Source organism: Castor canadensis, chromosome 8 (genome assembly GCF_047511655.1).
Source record: "Castor canadensis chromosome 8, mCasCan1.hap1v2, whole genome shotgun sequence".
In the NCBI taxonomy this organism is placed as follows: domain Eukaryota; kingdom Metazoa; phylum Chordata; class Mammalia; order Rodentia; family Castoridae; genus Castor; species Castor canadensis.
The window spans coordinates 116,956,536-116,980,056 of record NC_133393.1 but is presented as its reverse complement, the minus strand read 5'-3'; the positions used below and the strand labels follow the sequence as shown (position 1 = coordinate 116,980,056).

At 38.0% G+C, this 23,521-nt stretch overlaps 1 protein-coding gene across 2 annotated transcripts in view; it reads right to left on the bottom strand.

Moving 5' to 3' along the window:
* Positions 1-23,521, bottom strand: part of Nav3 (neuron navigator 3) — a 760,451-nt gene that overhangs the window by 627,291 nt on the left and 109,639 nt on the right. The window contains exon 2 of one of the 2 annotated variants that reach the window (XM_074083987.1): positions 7,210-7,352. The exons of the other annotated variant lie outside the window; for it this stretch is intronic. The gene's annotated coding sequence lies outside the window, so the exon portion shown is untranslated. The remainder of the gene's footprint in view (positions 1-7,209; positions 7,353-23,521) is intronic. 2 annotated transcript variants of the gene reach the window in all.

Below are 23,521 nucleotides of genomic sequence, written 5' to 3'. Positions count from 1 at the left end.
GGGAACCAAAGGGAAATTAGAAATATCATTAATTTCAAGAATCCCTTTCCTCCAAATAATGCAGAAAGCACTCTTTTGGGGAGTGGGGGCTATTAGACAAGGTCTCACTATGTACCTCAGGCTGGCTTCAAACTTGTGATTCTCCTACCTCAACCTCCCAAATGCTGGGGATTATAGGTGTGTGCCACCACATACAGCTTTAAAAAGACTTTTTCTGCAATTACATATTTTTTTTTCAAATTTTTAAGGCCAAAAATAAAGCACCAGACACTCAACTACAGAATCAACCTTAATGACATAGCAGCTTTACAAATGTTTAAATTGAACCCAAATTAGCATGGATAGAACGCTACTTGAACATTTTGAGCTGTGACCTTAACCCCATCTTTGAAGTTTTCAGAAAACTAAAATGATAGTGAATCCTACGTGTAGTTAAGTCCAAGTAAAGTAGAAGAAAACAAAAATCCCTCAGACAGTTCATAACTCTCATCACACAAAGCCACCATCTGAAGAGTAATGAAGCATTCACATCTCTCCCAGAAGGTTTTAATTGCTCCAACTTCATTATGCTTAACATTTTTCCAACTCAGATCACAGCTATGAATCTTGCCACTCATCCTACCTCAATATTCTCACAGTCGATCATTGCTAGTCAGGTTGCACCTGCTTTCTGACTGCCTGCACCCATTTCCAAGTTGAAATCAATGAAATCTATTAGCATGTTCTCCACTCAGCACTTCAATTTTGGATAGCAATGTTTTATTAATGTAATCATCCCGACAGGCCTAGGTCAGCATCACAAGTAAAGGGGAAGTCTTCACAATAAAGAACTTTAATAAGAATACTTATTAAATTGTATTGAAGTCTAAATAATTGAATGCATATTTAATATTAATTTTAAATTGAAATGGATCATACCCAAGGAAAGGGTATCAATGGAGAACAAATATTGTATCACTGTATTCCTGACATATAAACAGGAACATTTATTTCTACAGGTGAAGATGATTCTTCATCCATTTAAAAAACACATTTTATGCGACACTGGACTTATTCTATGCAGAAAAAAAATCCTTCTCATCCACAGAGGCAAATATGGTACAGTATCTCAGATCTAAATCACCAAATGTCAGGTACTTGGTCAAATTTACTTGGTGAACTGTGAAGATCTTCAAGAGAAAAAATAACAGGGTATTGATATACCCATACATTGCCAAAGTAAAAAGGAATTTTAATGTAACAAAATTAACAATTAAAAGACTAAACTTGGCTAATTTCTTATCTAATTTGTCTCTTCAAGAACCCTCTCATATTTGAAGAATAATGTTCACATTCCTAAAAGCTTGGCTTAATAAATATTAATATGAGCATGATTACCATAATTAAAAATAAATGTATTAATTTACAACACACACCATGTTGTTTAAACAAGAAAACTTTCTCTATGCTACACACTAATAATCTCAAACAGTCACCAAACAGTATGGAGGAATAGTTAGGATGGTTAGGCCCTGGTAGTCCTACACATAGCAGCTGCCTACTTCCTCAGGGTGTGTTGGAGGAAAACCTGAAAACATTTTAAGATAATTGTGACTTCACCCAAATTCTCAGAATTTAGAGTTGCTTTGTTGGTCAGGGAGTGTGAGAATCCTGTCTCTCTGCTGGGGTTGGCAGTTTGGGGTTGGAGGCTAGTAAAGTGATACAGCAATCCACTCCACAGATGTAAAAAATTGCTTTATACTACAATTGTTCACTTCTCCACTCCTGAAGTGATAACAACATCTCCACATAAGCATCCTGTTTCTGTTCTTTGTTTTTAATTTTGTAAGTCTGACTGTATTTACTGTCCTATATAAACCATAGGCCACAGATACCAAATGGGAAAAATACTTAGCAAAATTCTTAGTGTGGTCAGGGAAAAAAATATGGGAAGTCAAACCAGGTTAGATATTGTAAAGATTTAAACAATGCACAGTAGCCGCTCCTCCCACATTAACTGCAGGATATATATTCCAAGATTTCTTGTGGATGACTTAAATTATGTTAGTAGCAGATCCTATACCTACCACGTTTTTTCCTGTACACAGATATCTATGATAAAGTTTAATGTATAAATTAGGCACAATAAGATATTAATAATACAAAAGCAATTATAACAATATTTTCTAATGGAAGTTATGCTGTTATACTGATCTTTTCCCTTGAAAGCAGTATTTCATGGCTTCTCCTGGCATCTCTAAATTGCCAGCATCATTACTCTTGTATTTTGGGAATATCATTAACAAAAATAAAGGTGTGTTGAACACAAGTATTGTGATACTGCAGCAATTGACATGATAACTAAGACAGGTAGTAAGTGACTAGTAGGAGGGTAGGGTATACTGTGTGACATACTGGACAAAGGAATGATTCTAGTCCTAGGCAGAATGGAGCAGGATAAACAAAGATTTCATCACACTACTTCAAATAGAGTACAATTTAAAATTTATGATTTGTGTATTTCTTGAACTTTGCATTTAGTATTTTCAGACTCCAACAGATAGCAGGTAGCTAAAACCAAAGATAATCAAATAGCAGGTGAGGGGAAATTGCTGTTCTTAAATATAATTATAAACTCAAGTTGACTAGCATTCGTGATTGCTTCGATTTCTACATGAGCAACGGATGGAAATGATTGTGACATGGAGAATCTAGTGTGGTAAATTAAAAGACAGTGGATTCCTCCAACTGAGATCAAGAAAGCAGGATAAGTAATTGAATAAGAAAGTGATAGGGTCAGGCCAAAACCCTAAGAAATGCCCAGGAGATAGTCAGCAGAACTTTCATGCTTGAAATTCCACAGATATCTAGACTGGAGACAGATGTGGCAGCTATCAGTATGCATCAGAATCATCCAATAGAGATATGAAAAAATTCCATAAGAAATGTTACATTTTCTAGTAACCATATTTTAAAAAAGGAAAAAGAAACAAATGGAGTTGTATTTCATTGCACTCAATGTATCCAATTTTTTTTTTCAACACATGGCACCAGTCCTATTTCAAACACTAAAAAGTCATTTGTATAGTACAGATGTGGGGTAGCTGAAAGCTTGAAAAGGAACACATTAGGTAGAAAGTATAAGTAGGAAAGGAAGACTTAGAATAGGAACCTGTATAATGCCAAAAAAGGGATGGAAGAAGAGCTTATAAATGAGGTGAAGAAGAACTTTTCATAAATGAAAACACAGAAACCTGAAGGAACAGAACTGAAAAAACAGTATTTCATGGAAAACTAATTAATAATCAGTGTCAAGTACAAGGAAGTATAATTAGGCAAAACTTAAAATTCTATACTAATAATTTTGATCTTAGCCAACAACATTTTGGTAGTGTACAGCAACAGAAGTGGTATGGGTCAACAATCTGGGGAGCCTAAAAATTAACCAGTATCGGAGGCCCCATTAAAAAACAGAATTATGAATACAAAATTCTGTAAGCCCCTTTGAAGGCCTAGGAAACTATCTAGATGGATGAGGGATTCCAAAGCTTAAGTTTCTGTAGCTACACACACACACACACACACACACACACACACACAAAACCTACCTCCAAATTAGTACAAGAATTCAATAGAAGATATGAATGGATACTTTCTCAGACAAGTTTAAAAGAGAAGCAGAAACACTTCATGGTAGCCACAGGCATATTCAGGGTTAAGATAGAGTTCAGATAGAGTAAAAACTACAAAAAATTTATCATGAGTTAAAAGGTAGGATTTTGTACAGGAAAGAGCGAGCTAAAGATTTAGCTTAATGTCACTGAACTGCAGTTGATGCTAGAACATCCTCCAGACCCTGGAGGATAGGGTATTCTGAAGATAAACGAAGTGTAAGTAGCGCTAAGCTCCTCTTTCTAAGTAATTTAGATTATGCTAAAACGTATGTTCAGGTGGTTTCTTGAAATGAGACATTAAACCACAGATACCTAAGATTTTTGTCCTTCTTTTCCAAACTAGGCTCTACCTACCCACTTCCAGCCCATGTAACATTTCTATCATCCATTCACTTTAATTTTCAATTATTAAAAATGAAATTTATAAAAAACCTCTAATGCTCCCAAAATAGTAAATACGGGCTTACATCATGTAACTCCTTTGACAAAATTTATTCTCAGAGTGAGGCTGCATATTGTAATTCTTCAGAACTGAGAAATCCAGCCAAGCATAGGCCTCTACAAATTTTTGAGTAATGCTTTTGGGGATTCACATGATAAAATGAATGAAGGATGAAAGAGAAGGATTTTTTTGCACTTTTAAAAATAAAGATTTCATTTATAGTGGTCCTCTGCCATATGGGACCACCTGGCTGCTTAGAGCAAAATACTGTCACCATGACAACTGAGCTCCAACTTTCCATAACATCTTTGGCATTCTTATGATATACTCTGTCCTCCAACCTATTTTTTTCTTCCCAAAAATAAATTGTTAAAGCTACACTTCTCAACAAACTATTTCTATGCCAAAACAGAACAATTGTCAGACTGTCCTTTCATGAACCTCAGGAGTAACCAACACCAAGAAATAGTCTAAAAACTCTCTCAGTGGAATCAGAATGACAGTGGACTCCTAAAAAATGGGAACAGTACTCCATCCAATGGGAAGGTAAAATTGCAATGCAACAGAGCACTTTAGAATGTACATGGAAATATTTTATAAATTTCCCTATTTGGATCTCAAATAACCACTAAGAGGTTGAAATCATTTCTCTTACTTTATAAACAGGAACATGGTAGTTTAGAGAAGTAAATGACTTGCCCTAGTTTAGAACAAAGAAAATTCAAATTTTGTGATGTCATAGCTCATCATCTTCCTTAGAATAACAGGTTTCAATTGATCCGAGAGGGAGTCAGAGCAACAGAACTAAAAAAAAAAAAAACCCACTGGCTCATTCATTCCTTCATTCGTTCACTCATCCATCCACCTGCCATGTACCACACACAAAATTCCAATGAGTAGGTTAGGCATGTTTTGCTAGGAAAGCTTTTTGCACATGACATCTTGGCTGAAAACATACAAAGGGGTATTGATTTATAGCGAGAGAGTTCTTCAGCTTTCAAAGTAGGCAATTGCCTCGATACAGGGGGCTTTTTGGCAGGGGAGTGATGACTGAATCACATTCATTTATTTTCTCCCCATTCTCCTTCATATACATTTTCTAGTTTGCTGGGTTTTCTATTCTCCTTTTTCAAACATTCAAGTATTTTGTCTTCAGAATGTTTCAGCTCATTAACACAGAATTTCAGAAATCCCAAGAGAATAATTAACTGGGAAAGCAACCTTAACTATCTTATATACATTTTTAAGTTGACATCCAATGAACAATAAAATTATTATAGCCCCTCAAATTGTGACATGCAATACCTATGTAAGATTAATCAAGAAAAGCATATCAAAGTCAATGTATTGGGTAAAGTATAGTATTCAGTAATCAGAGAAGGCCCTGGATCAAAGCAAAATTAATACCATTATCATGTGCTTTTCAAAGTAGATTTAGAAATAAGGTTTAAATAACAGTTGAAGCAATGCAAGCAAACTGTCACAAGAAAACAATGTGAATGTTACTTATTCTTATCTAAATGCCAAACACATCTGAGAACATTCACAATGGCAGTAACAAGAAAGAAAGGGGTGAGAGACATTTTTCTAATGAATTGTGCATGAACACAAAAAGCAAGTCTTCTTTCTAGGTCTGCTTCACTTGTGTCTATGGCCAGCTGGTGTTGGTGGTATTCTACTCATCAAATATCTGCAAGCTATTCCTCTAAGGAATTCTATTTCTGAAGATACCACCAGGAGTGCTGTGGAGCTTTCCCCCCTACTCTCAACTGCTGAACAAATGGGCCTGTGAGTGCCAGGATGCGCTGTGGGTGAGGTGTTCCTTAGTGATCCATTCATTCATGGAAATGGAGGTTGGTAAAAATAGTATGGAAAATACAAAAGATTCCTTGGTGAAAGATCCATGCTTTTTTTGGGTTTCTTTATCTGCTTTCAGAGCTATGTAGTATAGTAAGTTTTCCCATAAGACCAGGGCTCTGGAAAACTACTCCCAATGACTTTAGATAAATGCTAACATAACCTCCAACCCGGACATTATCTCAGATAACGGTATTGCTTGAGACCCAACTCTTACCTTCAAAATGACTAGTTATATAAAATAAGTAGACAGAAGTTGGGCTGCTTCTTAGGATTCCTTTTCTAAAAGGTGTTCATTTTACTTTGACAGGGTAAGCTACTGAAATATAGCTGGTCTTCCCCTGCATTTCTTATTTTGGAGATTTCGACCGGCCCATTTCAAAGTAATTTTGAGTAACCCTGGCCCTCAGTCAGAGAAGGAATATTTTCTGACAAGGAAAGAGACAGAAGTCTGAGGATAGGCACTGTGCTCTGCAATTAGGAAGGTGACAGAGGTAGTATAGGAGCTGCTTCATGACACACCAAGGGAGAGGCAGCCTAGCTACCTTGGCTCTTGGATTATCAACTTTAAGATCCCTGAATCCAAACTTACAGCACATAATTAATGGAGTTAGGGCCAAAGGCAACATCTGATTTGGAAATGATGGTGCTGCTCAATTGGAACTACCCCATACTGATGACCAAAGAGAGCAGAATCTACACCATTGTCTTACAGGGAACTCATACCCTGGGGCCTCTGCACAACTCTAAAGAAAGGAGAATACACAAAATGTTTCCCACCACACCACTGGGATCTGCAGACTGGAATTAATAACACTTGCCATGTTAAGGTCTCTCACCGTGCTAGCTTCACAGATGATTAGGGTACTAGATGAGTTTGTGGATCAACTGAATGCATGCTTCTCACTTCACATAAGTACCTGAATGCAGTCACCAGGCAAGACCACTTCTGCTTGTATCTGACATACATAGCAACCATCTCAACATGGAAAGCTGAGGGATTTCCAACTGACCATGTTAGCTTTGAATTTGTTCTACGTGGAGATCATGAAGTCATTGTCTGAACCACACCTGACAGTTAAAACAACTAATGTGAGAACTAATGTTACGGCCAATGGGAGAACACCGCTTATTACCTCAATAAGTAAAGGAGCATCTTATTGTAGAAATAACTGATACACGGGGCCAGGAGCAGTCATGCCTGCAATCCCATCTACTTAGGAGGTAAAAATAGGAGGATTTTAGTCTGATACTCACCATTCCAACAAAAAGTGCAAGACCCCATCTGAACAGTAACTAAAGCAAAATGTGCTGGAGGTATGGCTTAAGTGGTAAGAGCACTTGTCTAGTGAACTCAAGGTCCTCAGTTCAAACCCCAGTACCACAGAAAAAGAACAACCCTGAAAAAAATAAGCAGTAAAAATTTCACTCAGAAACAATGGAATATAGGAAACATTTGCTGCATAATAAGCTCCAAACAATAACAATTTCCATTTTCAGTCTACAAAAGACTAAGAATATGGAATATAAGATCTGTTTGGGGAAAAGAACCACCTTCAGAGATTTTTCTCATTCTATATTACTCAGAATAGAATTCCAAAACGATCATAGCATCAAGTATTCTTAATTACTCATAAGAAAGTAAAGCTTAGAAACTGTGTCACATTCCACAGAAAAATGCCTCAGGACCTGAAATACGTAGTTAGCTGCCAGGACTATAGGTTCAGATTGTATCATAATCTCTTTGCCACTTACCAGTTCTGTAAGCTTTGTGAAGTGGTAAGACTACTTCTGAATCTTGGTTTCTATCCCTACATTATGTGTATAATGATGGTGTCTACATTTTTTTAGATTATTTTGGGACTGCCATCCAAAAGCATAAGTAAAGCTCTGTGCTGAGACTATTCTGCCTAGCACACAGCACTCAAAAATGGCAATAAATGAAAACCTTGACTTGGTTCTATTTTGTGGATGTCAAATTTATTTAAGAATTATTTGTTAAAGGCTGAGGATGCTGCTTAGTGTAGAGCACTGGCTTAGCATGTACAAGGCTCTGGGTTCAATCCCTACCACTGCAAAAACTAAAAAGAATTACCTGTTAAACAGCTATCTACAGAGGATACAGTACCAAGAAAAAAGGCAAGCTCCCTGCTTGCCCTGCATCTTTCATTCTAGTAGTGGAATGGAAAACAATACACAATAAGCAAACAAATGAATGCAGTGATAGGTGACATGCCAAACAGTTGAAAGACAAGAGTGTAACAGTGCTGCCTTAATTTAGGGTCAGGAAAGAAGGAGGGTCTGAAAAGGAAATATTTGAGCTGATCTCCAAACAACAGAAAGGAAGCTGACTAGGGAAGATCTGGGTGAAGAGCTTCTGGGAAAGAGAAGCTGTAACTCCCAGGCCCTAAGGCAGAAAGAGCCTTGGGGGCCTTTGGAAGAATTTCTGTCCCAGAATTATCATAACAGGCAAGCATGTACCAACAGAAACTGTTTTGTTAATATGCAGCATGAATCTTCAGGGAGAGGTTTCTGCTTCTTGTTGCTGTGTGTAGAGCCACAGGCCTTAGTTGAAAACCTACAGAGCTGAATTCAATTATTCTTCATTGCAGTGGAGTATGCAAAACAAGCCAATGTGCTCACTCTGTCTCCAATCTCTGCAGCCATCTTTCCTCACCAACACCTATAGGCTGTTTATTCTCATCATGGGTATGGACCTACCACACTGAAGTTCAGAAAATTAGCATAGTGGGGATATTAGATGCACAAATAATGAGGTAGAGACTATTAAGGTTTCATCAAAGTTTCTTGTCAAGAAGACATTTGAGGTCAACATCTGAAGTCATACTTGCTAAATTACTTGTACGGCAATTCTCTATCTAGTCATTGGCTTTTTGTTTGTTTGTTAAGCAGGACTAAAAGAAAAATGGATTCTGCCCTATCAACCCTGTGTCTGCTTTCAACCACATGGATTAACCTTACAGGATTATGGACCTGAACACCAAAGGATCCACATCCTTACGGGGTCCACAATGAACCACTGATAAACACTAAAGCTATTTTTTCCGGATTGACTGCCAAGTAGTATAGCTATTAGATGCATCAGCTCAGGAGACAACAACATTGCATCTTTAAATCTGCATCTCACCTGAGTCTCAAAAGAAAAAGAAAAGCAATATTCTTATGTGGCCACCTTCAGAGTGGAATCAACTGTGATTCCTTACATATGAAATGTGTAACATGGAGAAAGTCACAAGAAGGTACATTATTTCCTAAGCAATAAAAAGTAGGCATTATATGTGGAGAGAGAAACTTTCCTTAGTAACAGTGTTTTCTTTTTGTCTATTCTGTGACTGTGTATAGAAAGGGTATTTCAGGAAAATTAGTCAAACTCATTTAGCATAAAATAGGGACTGAGAGGATTGCAGATAACAGGTCCTTTGAGATTTTGTGCTATTTTAGTTGGTTCTGCTTGTTGATTTGTTTTGTTTTGTCTCTATGTCTGTTCATATTCTCTCTACTCTGTCCAATCCAAAATGTGAAAATGACCAGCACATTCATTATTATTCATGACAGACAGGTATCTGTCAAGCAAGATGGGGTCAATGTCTCAATATCTCATCCCTTCTGATTTCTCTTTCAATCAGCAGTCTCAGAATCAGCATGGGACTGAAGGTCTAAATCACTTTGGAGGGGAAAAAAATAATAGTTACTACGTGAGAGATTTAGTAAAACAGCAGCTTTGGAACTAAAAAATGTGCTACTAAGCAACAAAGAAAGTGAATGTTTGGGAGTCTTTATTTTTTCAAACAAGATGAAAGAGAAAATGCAGATATAAGAAACAATTAATTATCAGATATCTTCTGATTAAATAGTGTTTTGTTTCAAGTTATTGCCAATTGTATACAAGATATATGCTACCCTATGATTAGAGAGAACTGGACAAAACACTGATTTCATTATAGTTGCTGCACATTTGTACACAGCCAGTCAAATTACCTCTTCCAGAGTCCATTTCCAGACCTTGAAATAACTAGATCTTATTACAGAGACAAGAATATTATAAAACAAGATGAGTTTTCCAAATGGCAAGTGTCATTTCCTCTTGTTTTTTTTAAACAACTAAAGGAACTGCAGTATAGTAGAATATTAAGTGTGTGGGTTTTGACTGAGTTTCTTCTAAATATTGAATATATATTTTACAAAGATTTGTCTATTTGTGTTTCAGTCTTATAATAAACACTTACACAAAGGACACTCAGACACAGCCTCACCTGTCAGCAATCATATCTAGAGTAGAAGGGAGTCACTGCTCAAAATCTCTCAAGTATTTAAGGACACTGCTTACATCTCCATGAATCCAGGAGGAAGAATGATTCTCCCTCTGCCATGTAAGCAAAGTAAGCAATGTCCTCACCCACATGGAAGAATTGAATATTTAAAAAACCACACACATCCATTGGTCAATACATACACTTTTCATACTTTTATAAGCTGTTATCTCAAGTGATAATAAAGTCCTAAAATATCAATTCAAAATTCGTTAAACATGGTTACTCTCACAAGACTTGTATGCATATAGCTACACATATATGTTTAATGGGAACTAAATATTATTATATCACATATAATATAATATTAATATCTTACATTTATTGAGCACATATTTAATAAAACATAAAATTATATACAAAACTTCATTTAACCATTCTTATATTCCTATTAAATCAACACTAGGGTTATACTCATTTTCTAGCTGAGAAATCTGAGAAAAATTTTAGTGATTTTTTTCATGTTTTTTTCACTTATAACGGGAACATAATGATAACTATCAGAACAGGATTGGGTGTGATAAATGAAAGAATTAGAGTTTATTAAAAGTTAAAACTGTACATAACATAGAGTAGTGTACATGTTTGTTTTTATAATTAATATTAGCATTGGCTATACTAAGTTGATCAACATCCCACAACTACTATGCATAATAATGCATTTGCAAAATGTCCACTTCCAGGCTAGAAGTGTGGCTCAAGCCATAGAGCGCCTGCCTGGCAAGTGCAAAGCCCTGAGTTCCAACTCCACTACCACAAAAAGAAAAAATCCAACCCCTCGCCACTGCTCACGCTGCCTCTCCATACCAACAACAGGGCCCTTGCTGTGAGGAGAAATCATCAAAGGAAGTATTTTAGAACATTCCTATATATAACAAGAGAAGGAGTCACGATGAACCATGGTAATGATATAAAAAGAATTAGCTAATTCCTGGGGTGAACAAGGACCAGATTATTTAGAACTGGGTGGACCATAACCAGCTTCCTGAATTGCACTTGAAAGTAAGCTGGCAGCCAGAGCTGAGGGTGTGAAGGGCCTCAGGATATTGTGCTCCCCATGGCTCACTCACTTAGCACTTTACACCATCAGTTTATTCTATTCACTTAGTTCAGCAGTCAATAAAACTATGCGCAGAGCTGCTAAGCATGCACAAAACATAAAAGCATAACATGTGTAGAAAAAAAACAAGTGAAAGAAAAACAGCAATGTCATTTGCTCTGTGCCCTTGGGTTCCAGTCAAAGTCAAAGAAGGTCCTACTGATGAAAATATGCCTGTTATTTCTTTCTGGAAAGTAGAAGCTATATGCTGATAAATGACTCTCTTTAAAACTATCCAAGCCACACACTGTGGGTTGCAATGACTTCTAGATATGATCACTAAACACAGCTAGATAAAGAGGTAGCTAGGAACCATGTTACAATACTAGAGCTTCAACTTTAGCCCTTTTTCAGAAGTTCATAGTATTATATCATAAACAAAAAGCTACTCAAATGGATAAAAGACCTAAATTAAGGCCTGAACTCATAACTCTAGATAAAAATACAAGGGAACAGATCCTTGCTTTTGGACTTGGTAATGATTTTCTGAATATCACACAAGACTCAGGCTACAAAGGCTAAGTTAAGTAAATAAGACTACATTAAGCTAAAAAGTTTCTGCACAGCATAGAAAACAAATAATAAAATAAAGGCAGCCAACAGTTTGGGAGAAAATAGATACAAATCATAACTGTGATAAGGTTATAGAATCCAAAATAAGTAAAGAACTCATGCAAATCAATAGCAGAAAAAGCAATCCAATTTAAACAAATGGGCATAGTACCTGAGTAGATATTTCTCCAAAGACAACATACAAATGGATAACAGGTATGTGCAAAGGTATTCAACATCACTAATCACATAAATAAAATCAAAATCACAATGAAGTATCATCTTATATCTATCAGAATGGCTATTATCAAAAAAACAAAACAAAAAAAAAACCACATGTTGATGAATCTGTGGAGAAAATTGAAGACTTTGACACTTTTGATGGGAATATAGATTGATACAGTCATTATGGAAAACAGTATGGAGGTTACAAAAGAAATTCAAAAACAACTACCAAATGACCCACCAGTCCCAAAGGCAATGAAATTCCCATCTTGTAAAGATACCTGCACTTCCATGTTCATTTCAGCATTGTTTACAGCAACCAAGAAACAGAAAGAATTAGGCAAGGGTATAGCTCTGTAGTAGAGTACTTACCTAACATATATATGTGCTCCAGATTCTTCATTTTCCCCAAATGGATAAGCCTAGAGAAATTATGCTCAGTGAAATAAGCCAGACACAGCAAGAAAACTACTGTGTCTGGTCTCACTTATATGCTGAATCTAAATTTAAAAAAGGAAGAACGTGGAAGCGATAAAGTCAAATACACAGACATAGAGAACAAAACAGTTATTATCAGGAGTGCGAGGGAGAAGAACGAAGGAAATAGGAAGATAAAAGTCAAAGGACAAACAGGAGTTTGGGGGATAGAATATGACTTTGGGAGAAATTGAATTCAATAATATGAGGTTTTAATCCTAATATTATGAATCCTAACAGAAACACCTACCAAGCATACTTCAATTTTAATATCTATATTTAAAACTTTTAAAATCCAACTGGAGGCATGGCTCCTGTGGTAGAGCACTTGCCTGGCAAGTGAGAGGCTCTGAGTTCAAGCCCCAACATTACCTAATAATAATAGTTATTATTTCTGAAATCAAGAAGTATAAACCTAAGGCACAAACTGATCTCTTGTGTTGTCTCAAGAGGTGCAGTCCCCCACACAAGGGGTTGTATTAACATAACCTTATAAACCAGATCAACATTTCCCACATATAAGTCTAACCATCTAAGACTAAAAGTAAACTAACCAACAGCTACAAAGCATTTCTCAGCATCTTAAATGACTGCAAAGGTGAGGGTAAATGAGTAGCATTTTAATTATATTATCATTCAGTCTTCTACTGCTACTTCCTGTGCTTTGAGAGGAAGTGTCCTACTTAAGTTGTTACTGCCCTATTTGTTTTATATGTTCTTATGATTGGAGTGTGCAAGTTATTAAATTGCCTTGAGCTTAAACAGAGTTGCAATGTATCCGATTATCCCCAAGGTTTAAAAGCAATAAGAAGGACACTCATCTACTCTTTTTTTTTTCCATAGCCTAGGGAAGAAATACAAAAACGCTTTTCACCAAATTAGTTAAAAATATAGAGAATAAAAATAATGTCAAAGAACCAGTGGATGTGTCAAACCAACATGATCAATTACTTTAGTATAAGAATTAAGTATCTCTACTTAGTGGAAAAAGAGATAATGTCTGTCCTATGGAATAGGAGCCTGGAGAAATAACTACTAAAACCTTAATGTGTGACTAAAAAAATATACATGTACTACATGTACTATATGTATATTTCTACTAGAAAAAGCTCTAGGTTAACTATAATATCAAAGACAAATATGAAGCTGCTGGAGCTTATTAATACATAAAACGGAATCTATGTAAATGTACAATTAAATCAAGGGGATTTAGTGAGTGAAATGAATAGATATCATAAAGAAGTATCTCTGCAGTCCCTATGGTTTCCAAGACATAAAACATCTTCAATAGTTTCATGGTGTGTGTTTGGAGGCAGGTCCCTTGTTTTTACCATCTTTCCCACTGGTCTTCCAGCTGTCACCAATATGCAAGACACTGTCATAGCGCACAAGTTGTAAAAGCAAACATAAAAAAACACTAACACAGGTATTAATAAAACCAGATTAAATGCAATGAGCATGATACTATTCCATGCTAATTGTGAATGATATTTGATAATCATTAATAAAATCTGTTACAATAGAAACAATACCTTAAGTTCCTCAAACTGATTCTGGGACACACAGGAGTCTAGTTTTCCATCTGCTTCCATGTATAAGAGGCTCTATAACTCAATTCTGGCTAGTAGAGCATGATTCTCAGGTAATTATATCACTGCTAGAAATGACCCTTAAAGCTGCCAGCTTGACCCCACATACTCTTCATTCCTGAAAAGGGGGACACAGTTAAAAATTCAAAAGAGATGTCTGAAATGGTGGCACACAGCTGTAATTCCAGCACTCAGAAGGCTGAGGCAAGAGGATCAAGAGCCTGGGCTACAGGTTCTTAAAAAAAAAAATTCTACAGAAGTTCTGGGGCATTGACAGAACCATGAAATGGACTCTGAACCCTAAATCACCACCTAAAGAAAGAAATGCTTGGGTGAGTCTCCAGACTTACAATTACACATCATTGTTGATGTTCCAACTGAATGTAAGATTCCCAGACTCATAAAAATGTAGCAAGGTAGGCTATTATATTCCTAACAATAAAACCTAACACCTAACACTCATTGAGCACTAAATATGCACCAGGCACTTCCTAAATGCTTCCTGAATATTGCCTCATACAGTTCTCATGAGAATCTTCTAAGCCTCACTATACCCATGAGGAAGATGCAGCTAGGAGAAATCCAGCAAACACAGCAAGAGGAGGCTTGGTTGAAACTAGGCAGTCTTTCTCCAGAGCTCACACAGGAAAAAGTCATGGATTCCTTCTCAGTATCTCCCAGACACAGGGCTAGGTAGCTGAAATACAGAAAGGAGGGTGCTGACTTTGAGCAGCCTAGAGCTAAGTAGGGAAATAATTGATATTTTAGGACTCAATGAACTACCCTAAAGAAAAAACTAAAATTAAGTACAAGTGATATAGAAAGAACTTCCAGGGAAACGTGGTATGGAAGCTTCATGGGAACACTGCCACCACTCTTTATGAGACTGAAAGGACCCAACTCATAGGCATTACCCTGAGGCCCTCCCCACCCTGAAACCCTTGAGGAACTAATGGAGGAATGGAATCAACTAACATCATTTTCCAGATCCTGGCTCTTTGAAGGCTAAGTAAGCCTTCTAAGCAGCCTGGGGTTTGGTGATAAATTATGCCACCTCTTGATTAATTGCTGTCTGACCATTTGGTAGACTGCTGCTGATTTCAAGTAACCAAATGCTATACTCTTTAGCCTCCAGGTGTTGTTCTTATTGACCTTACCTGCTGCTTCCCTTGCTAAACCTATGGCCCTGTGTCTTTACCTGGTATCTTTCTACTGGTTCTTCCTTCTTGGTCAATCAAGCTACAGCAATTTATGGTGAGCCAACTCTGGTGTAATCCAAAGGGCCTCAACACTAACGTCCCTTCCAAATTCATTTTAAATGCATTACTAGATTCATTTAATAAGTACTTATTGAACACTAACTACTGCTCAGACATTGTGTTAGATGTGAGCAGGAATGTGCTGGAGAGCAAAATCAAATGCATTGCCATCCATCATAGAGCACACAATTCAGCACTGGACAGGCACTAATGAAATAACAGATCTAAAGTGTGGCAAGTGTTATGGAATAGTACAGGGCTCCTCAAAAGTACAAGATATCATAAAAGAGGAGAGTGATGGAAGAACAGAAAAGATGGTGACAACACAGGATGAGTGGAAGTTAATTAGGCTGAATTTGGTGGCAAAAGCATCGTACACAGAAAACCCAGACTATGAAAGGGCGAAATGACTACAGGGAACATTGTAAACACAGGGGCTTAAAGAGAAAGGGAAGCTTAGGACAAAATAAAACTGAAAAAAAATAGATGAAGGCTAGATTAAGTAGAGTCATAAGACTGTTAAAGATGAGAAACCAACAGCAAGTTTTAAAACCTCCCATTGTTTATAGAAACATCAGCATATCACATAGCCCTCAGACAACCAGGAAATCAACCTAAAATCAGGCTATCCTTATTACATTGGGGAACTTCCTGGAGGCATAACTGACTTGTTCTTCGTGTGTGCCCTACAGGCAGTTTTCCCTACACCAGGAGCCATTTAATGGGAAAGTGGTATGAAATTTGTCCATGACTTTTGCTGAAGTGATCAATGCCTTCCTGGACCCGGAAAGCATAGAGGTCAACCTCAGGCTCACTGCCTTAGAACTATTCATTTTGGTCCAAAGCAGAGTACGTACAATCACTAATGCATCCTTCTATGCCAGAATTGATACCTTAAAGCAAGAAAAAAAGGCCAATTCTCTTAAAGAGAAAGCCACTAGGTTTTCTAAGGTACATGTTTATGTTTGGGGGATCTGTTTGGTTCACTAGGTTTAGAATTCTGGATGCCATGGTTGGAATGCTGGGGGATGAAGTTAGCCTCATCATGCTGCTTAGAATCTTACAGATAAAGGTCTTAATTAAGTACTGTATGTAACGAATTAAACAGGTTTGGTCCAGCTTCTCCCGGCCAAATTAATTAGAGTCCCCAACGGAATGGCATACTCATGGGAAATTTCTCCAGAAGCCAAGATGGTGTAAAAATGAGGTGTGGGAATTACTGGGAGACAATTTTCCATAGATCCCTGGCTCTTATACATGTCTTGCAAACAGAGGCAACAACAGCTTTTCTTCTGAACTGTTTTCCAGGATGTTTGTGAAGAAAATAGCCTAGAAATAGAAACTATATCTCACTCTGGAGCAAAGGGCATGTTTGTTTACTGTTCAGTCTAATAAAGATCATGCTTCTAACCACTGCAAAGGTCAGATAGGTCTACTCACAGAATATTATAAGAAGTTTCCCTAATGTTGGCTGGAGATCCTTTCCTGAAATGCAACCCCCTGTATGTGCAGGCATCATTCGGCCCTTTCTGCACTGTCCTGTGGGAACAAGGGCACAGATAGCTACTTCAAATGCTAATATTGCTACCGCTGCTATTGTTCTGTGATTTAAAAAAAATCCTTTGTATCTGATCAGAAGTCTGTATCTTTTGCCACCAAACACTAATTGTGGCACACTAGTTTATTAACATGCAAGTAGGTTAAAACCTCAAATTTATCACATCTTCTTGACTCTCATAATTCTCAAGGTAGATATTATCCCCACTTTTCTGATGAGTAGATTAAGGTTCTCCCACGAAGTGTGGTACCTTACATTATTCATTTACTATTTTGATCAAACAAGTTTTATCTAAATGGTACAAGTCTGGATATAATGTTTGGAGAATCTATGCCCCTGGGATTAATAAGAATTTTTGTCTGACACTCAGCTTTAAATGTGCTACATTTAGTTAAAAGATTATTGTTTTGTGATAAGCAACTAGCACATGAGATTCACCTAGCCACAGAGGATGACATCTAACCTCAGTTGTTCTAAACAAAGAAAACTCTAGGGGGCCTGCTCTAAAGCTAAGAGAGGGTATTCTTGGCACTTTGGGATTCTGTGGTATAGGGTATATGGCCAAGAAACAGGCAGTCATTTTCCAATGGCAGAAGTATTCTCCTGAGGGGGGGGAAAAAAAAACACTACCTCAAAAATGAAGGATATGGCAAAGGTAGTCAAAGAAAAAATGACTCTGGAGCCCAGGTCAAACCATGTCTGATAACTTTACTGTTGGCCTTTGATTACATGAACCAAAAATAAATCTGATTTGAGTGCCATAGTTTGGGAGGTGGGACCTTACGGGAGGTGTTGAATTCATTGGGGCCACAGCCTCATGAAGCGATTAATGACGCTCTCATGAGAGTAAGTTCTTGGAGGAGTGGGTTGTTATAAGAGCAAATTCACCTTCCTTGGCTTTCTTGCTCCTCCACTCTTGCCCAAAAGCTGTGTTAAGAAGAAGCAAAAACGCCTTTGCCAGAAGTAAAGCAGATATTGGTATCAAATTCCTGGACTTCTCAGCCGCTAGATGCATGAACTAAAAAAAAAAAAAAACTTTTCTGTATAAATTACCCAGTCTGCGGTATTCAGTGATAGCAAAATAGATTAAGATACCTTTATTAAGTCACTTCCAATGCATTTTCTCAAACTTGGAACTGTGAGTTGCTGAGTCATATAGTTCATCTGGGTTTAGAATCCATTTTCAAAACCATTAACTAAACTGGCTCTGGCTCTCACTTTTCCCATTGTCAGACACCTAAAATGGTATGACTTACAGGACACTGCAAGGAATCAAGAAATGGGATTTTAATTTTGTAAATGCCTCAATGTATCCCCACCAAGCACAGCAATAAAAAAAGAAATGGGAACTTTAAAAAGATAGCAAATAGCCATCAAGTTTTTACATGTTTCAGAATTAATCATCTTCCCTTTCTAGGGCTGCTGACATGACAGCTATTCAAAGCTGATAAATAACTGCTAAGAACAAAAAAAAAAAGAGAGAGAGAAGATAAAAATCACTGAAGCATTCAGCAAAGTTATAACAGTAGTATACCTATTAAAATGCTTATCGACATCAAGAAATAGATGTCAGGTTCCAGCAGCCAGCATCTCAGCGTTAACTTGAACTGGTAAGAACATAGTGCATTTGAAGAATTTCAAGTAGTGGAATGTTTATGGAGGATATCGTCCAGGGAAATTAAACCAGAGATAAAGGTGCCTAGGGGTCAGATCAGAAAGAGCACCATGGTTTCATGTGCAGGCAATCAGTTTCATCTTTATTCTGCAAATCAGATGTTTGAATTTGAAAGATACAGACTATGTATGTTCAATATGAACACACTGGGGCTGTGATTACGTTGTGTGTGTTTGGGAGGTATACACATAAACACTGAGAAAGGATCTGTAACTGCCTAAACTCTCACAGTGCTCCATGGAAGAAGAAAGGTTATGAAACCTGCTAGGAGAATCCACAGGGGCATTTCCTCAAGGGATGCTTGGTGGGAGATGAGTTTGGCTCCTGGGCTGTGTATGGATGGGGCAGATGCTACCTGATTTCCTTTGCTTTACCATCATGTAAGAGACTATGAGATACAATGTAGAAATGATACAAATAGCACTTACATGAAATCAAGCAGTTCAGGAAAAGGGTACCTGTTAGTAAAACCAAAAGGCAACAATATTCTTGATATAATCATGTATAACCATAATGGTTCTAGGAATACATACATATTTTTTACTAAGAATAGTATTATATATGCAAGTAGTTTTCTGGTAAGTCTCTAAATTAACAAATTAATATGAAATAGACTGATCTTACTCTACAATTCATGACTGTCTTCAGTTTCAAGATGATGCGTAAAATGTCAACGGCAGCGATGTACTGCAAGAAGATCCCACAAGTGTCTGTGAGTGGGAAGAAATAAGTGCAAATATTCTTAGCCAAAACAACCCACCTACTATACAACGCAACAAAACAATGATTATGGGAAATGACAATATACTAAAGAAAATATATTCAACATGACTAGCAATAAGGAAGACATAAAAATGTTTCATTCCCCAAAAGAGCAAACATATTAATGTCTGAAGGTGTCAAAAATTGATAAGGAAGTTGACTGATTCTTACACTGCTAATAATAATAGTGCAAAACACTTAGTAAAATGGCTTTAGAGAGCAAGGTATTAACACCTAGTAAAGATGGAGTCATTTATACCCACAGCAGCCAGAATAATGGCCTCTCAAAGCCATCCACATCATAGTACTTGAAATTTGTGAATAAATTATATTAGATAGCAAAAAGGAACTTGCAGATTCCATTGAGTTAAAGATTTTAGGTGAAGAGATTATTCAGATGGGCACAATGGAATGATAAGATTCTTTAAAGAGGAAGGAAGGAGGAAGGTAAGAGTGAGGCAGGCTAAAACTAGGAAGGTTCAGGACTCACAGAAACTTAATATTACATCCCAGATTGACCATGCTCTGGCTCAGGGACCCCCTCACCTGGCTGGGAACGCCCGTGCCCCTCCCCACTCATTGATTATTGGATGAAAATCACGTGTAACTTTTAAAAGTACCTGAAGAAAAGTGCACTCTCTCTGCCTCCACATTACACCTGGACCCAACATGCTCTCCTTTGCATTTCCCTTCCCTAACTTTTAATAAACTCCATCTACACCCACATGTCCTGTGATGGATTCTTCCCTGCAGGACACAAAGAATTTGGAAGTTTTCTGATCACAGACTCCACCCGCTGGTAACAATGTGGTGAGTCAGCCAGGAGAAACAGTGAGCCACCAGACCCTGCACTCTAAAGGGTCATTTTTACTTTTTCCTTTTCTTTTTCTTCCTTCTTCAGAGTCAGGAGAAGGGCTGAACTCTGCCCTCAGGAAAAGCAGCTGTGAGACACAGGGTCCACAGGACCCAGCTTTGTCAACCAGATGCAGGGGACTCCCTCCAAGGCCTGCAGGTGGCATAGCAGGTCACACTTTGGCAAGAGGGATGCCAAGGTACTCACCCACCAGAAGCGCCAGAGTTCCCTGGGTCCAGGGTCACCCCAACATACGTGGTTCACATTGCCAGGTTCTGCTCCAGAGATACACACCCCAGGGGGCAGTCCACATTAGACCAAGATGCCCTTTTCCCTTCTTCCTCCCCTCTTTTCCCTCTTCCTCCCTCATCCTGAGTCATGCATGAGGTATACGCACTCCAAGTCTATGACCTGCCTCTCAGCACCGGTGTCCAGCAGTTCACAGCCAGGACCAGCAGCCTCTGCCCTGAAATGCCACTGTGCAGAGAGCACACACCAGGTACTCTAATCACTCTGTCCAGACAGCCACGTGGCCCAGGAGGGTCAGGACTGCCGATCACCCCAGACACTCTGGCGGGTCCCCTCTCTGGCCCATCCTTCACTTCCTAACCTGTCCCATGCTGTGGGCTACTGGGGAGGCACGTTCACCCAACCCAACCAGCCCCAGACTGAACTGCCTCCAGAGGGACCAGGGCTGGTGAGGCATGTCCGCCAAACTGTCAGGCGCAAGGGAAAAAGAAAAAAGTGCAAGCTTCCACATCAGGCCACTGGAGCCGAATGGTTGAGAGACCAGCTGGAGGAGGGGACTGCACCTGCAGCTGCCTCCACCACTGCAAATGCCAGGGGAAGCTAATAAAGATGCCTGCTCTGGCGGCCCCCAGCCTCAGATCAGAAACCACTCTCCCCAGGCTGCTTTGTGTCCATGCCATTACATGACTCCCTGTTGCTCTCTTGCCTGTCATGTCTTTCTTTGCCCTGGACCTCTCATTCCAACCATCACTCCTGCGCTCCTGGGGCGTGGAAGTGCTCACCACAAGGTCACATTCCCCTGTCCCAGGGACATATGCGTGGGGTCCACCAGTAAGTGGCTGGCGCCTTTCACTAATGGAATTAATGGGATTATTTACCACATTTTTAAAGACAGTTTCTAGGGAAGCTAATAAGGACTGGCAGAATGGCTCAAATGGTAGAATGCCTACCTAGCAAATGTGAGGACACGAGTTCAAAATCCACCTTAGTTTGCCTCTATTATTTGGTCTCTTCATTAACATTCAAGATAAGCATCCTATTCGGCAGCCCCTTAAAAGGAGTAGAGAGATGGACCCATAGGAGAACGGAGGACTTGAAGTTAGGGTCCCCTGACTCTCGTTCACTCCAGAGACATCTGATGTTTAGAAACTTCCTTGGTGTCTAAAGAAGGGGATGCATCATGGAACCAGGAGGCTTTCACTCTCTACCTGAGGACAATATTCCCCCTTCCCTCTCCCTCTCTCTCTCCACCAGCCAGCTTAGGGAAAGCCAACATATTCACCACTTGGCTGTATCCTTAAACACTGGGAGTGCTTTAATCCTGTTAATCTAAAAAAGATGACTAACTCATATGGACAGTAACACCTGTCTCTCAGGGGGAGATGTCTTTTATCCCAAAACAGATTACTATTTTGAGCCTGTATGTTGCATATAACATGTCTTTGTGTTCCATTGGAGAGACCCTTTGGAGAGACCATGTGGTCATAAAAAAATGCTGCCACCATGATAAAGCCACCACGTGTTCAACACCATCTTGCCACTCCCTAGGGATAGGAAACTCAAGGGTAACACCATCTTGTCATCCTTTAGGGAAATTATAACTAACTTTGATTAAAAATCTTTAAATTAATATGGTTTTACTATATTAATCTATTGAGAACTGGACAAAAATAGGCTATTTGTGTTAAAGATATGTTATAAGCTACTTAAGAATCTAGCCAGCTAACCTACTAAAAATGACAAAATAATTTGCTTAAGAGTGAACTCTGAATTAATGTTATTGTTTTGTGTGTCATTGTGTGCTTTCAGTGTATTTCTTAGACTGTCTCCTACCTATGTGCTTGTGGCCACTGAAATTCTACTTTTTTGAGCTCATACATGCATGCTTACTTTTTACATTTTTTGTCATGCCTAGGTTAAAACATCTGTGTATGTGTTTAGATGTCTTTAGAATGATTCTTAAACTACTTTTCTTAAACTACTTTTACACAGTTAATGTGTAAAACTGTTGTTTAAAAAAATTATCTACTGTTCTAATTCCAACCAGGCCTAACTATCCTCTGCCTTAGGACTGAAAATTTATGGACAATATCTGTTTCATTCTATCGTGAGGGTAATTTACATTTAACTCTTTTATAATTAGGTTTATTGACCTATGTGCTCTTGTAGATTGCTATTATTAAAAAGATAGTTTAATTTACTTTTCTTCCTGAGTCTTTTAAGGTACAAGATTGCTAAGAATTTTATTAAAAACAATGTTATCTAAATTTAGGTTTTTTCCAAAAGTTGTTTCAAGATACAAATTAAGGTTTAAAGTTTATAAACTTATATATGTGTGTGTGATTGAGTTGGCTATAATTTAAAGTTTGCCTTGAGAGTCTTCTGAGGTCAAATTTTAAGGGACTAATATGTATTTTAAAAATGGGATTCTGTTTTATCAAAATAACTGTCAGGGAGTTTTGGTAATATTAGGCTAATACAAAATTTTACCAAAACCAAACAAAAGTTCACCCTCCAGATGGGATGATAAAAACTTAAGTTTTTATTGGGGTCTACACAAGGTGATTAATCCTACAATACTAAACTATGTGTGTCATTAACTCTCAAAGACTGAGCCTGCTATTTTTGGGCTCCAAGGGCTGCATGCAGGTCGATAACAACCCGGCTATGTGTCCCAAGCCATTCTGTTAACATCAGCACTCTAGGGTATGATTTATCTATATCCAAGCCATGACGCTTAGTCATTGGGAGTCCTGACTTTATGCTTACTCTTTTATCTCTGTTTCTGAATCTAATCATTTGAAACATTAATCTTGTTGGTTTATTTATTTATTTATTTTTTAGAAAATGTACTTGTTTCCCAATTCTTCTCAGTTTACAAGCTGACTACAACCCCATAGCCACAAGTGATGGGTTTGTATCAGCCAAGCTTACCTTGGT